Here is a 1,370-nt window from a genome sequence, read left to right as displayed (position 1 = left end):
ACGGTGCCTGTCCCCACCGTCGATCTCTTCAGGGTCATGGGCTGGGCTGGGGCCCTCGGGGACCCCCGGGTGTAACGGCTGGGCCTCCCCCCCCCACCCCCACCCCCCCCCCATCTCCCCCACCGCCCACCGCCCCGGGATGCCTCACGGCGGCTCTTCCCCCAGCACCCACCGGGTGTCGCTGGGAGAGCGAGCTGCAGCCCTGCAAAACCTGGGGCTGCCTTCTCCAGTGGCCTGCCTGCCCTGCCTGCCTGCCTGCCCTGCCTGCGCCTGTCCCTCTGGGGGGCTGCAGCCGGCCCCTGCACCCTGCCCTGCTCCTGGATCCATCCTTGCCCCAACCACGGGGTTGCAGTGGGGACAAGGGTGTCCCCTGTGCCCCTGGGGCTGCAGGGACGGTGCTGGCACAGCTGGGTGCCCGCGGGGGGGCACGGTTTTAGGTGCTTGTCGTGGTTTAACCCCAGCAGGCAGCTCAGCACCACCCGGCCGCTCTCTCGCCCCCGCCACAGTGGGATGGGGGAGAGAATGGGAAGGGTAAAAGGGAGAAAACTGGTGGGTTAAGATAAAGACAGTTTCACCGGGAAAGCAAAAGCTGCGTGCGCAAGCAAAGCAAAATCAGGCATTCCTTCACTGCTGCCCATGGCAGGCTGGTGTTCTGCCATCCCCAGGACAGCAGGGCTCCAGCACGCCTAACGGTGACTCGGGAAGGCAAATGCCATCACTCGAGCTGGGAGCTGGGTGCCCGCGGGGGGGCACGGTTTTAGGTGCTTGTCGTGGTTTAACCCCAGCAGGCAGCTCAGCACCACCCGGCCGCTCTCTCGCCCCCGCCACAGTGGGATGGGGGAGAGAATGGGAAGGGTAAAAGGGAGAAAACTGGTGGGTTAAGATAAAGACAGTTTCACCGGGAAAGCAAAAGCTGCGTGCGCAAGCAAAGCAAAATCAGGCATTCCTTCACTGCTGCCCATGGCAGGCTGGTGTTCTGCCATCCCCAGGACAGCAGGGCTCCAGCACGCCTAACGGTGACTCGGGAAGGCAAATGCCATCACTCCGAATGCCCCCCCTTCCTTCTTCTTCCCCGGCTTTTATTGCTGAGCACAACATCATATGGTCTGGGATATCCCCTGGTCAGTGGGGTCCCATCTGTGCCCCCTCCCAGCTCCTCGTGCACCCCCAGCCCGCTTGCTGGCGGGGCGGTGTAAGAAGCAGAAAAGGCCTTGACACTGTGCAAGCACTGCTCAGCGATAACTAAAACATCCCTGGGTTATCAGCACTGTTTTCAGCACAGATCCAAAACAGTCCCATACCAGCTCCTATGGAGAAAATTAACTCTATCCCAGCCAAAACCAGTACAGGTGCCCAGGGGGACCTGGGGG

This window comes from Aptenodytes forsteri, unplaced genomic scaffold, assembly GCF_000699145.1.
Source record: "Aptenodytes forsteri isolate BGI_AS27 unplaced genomic scaffold, ASM69914v1 Scaffold422, whole genome shotgun sequence".
NCBI lineage: Eukaryota > Metazoa > Chordata > Aves > Sphenisciformes > Spheniscidae > Aptenodytes > Aptenodytes forsteri.
This window is presented reverse-complemented; position numbering follows the sequence as displayed.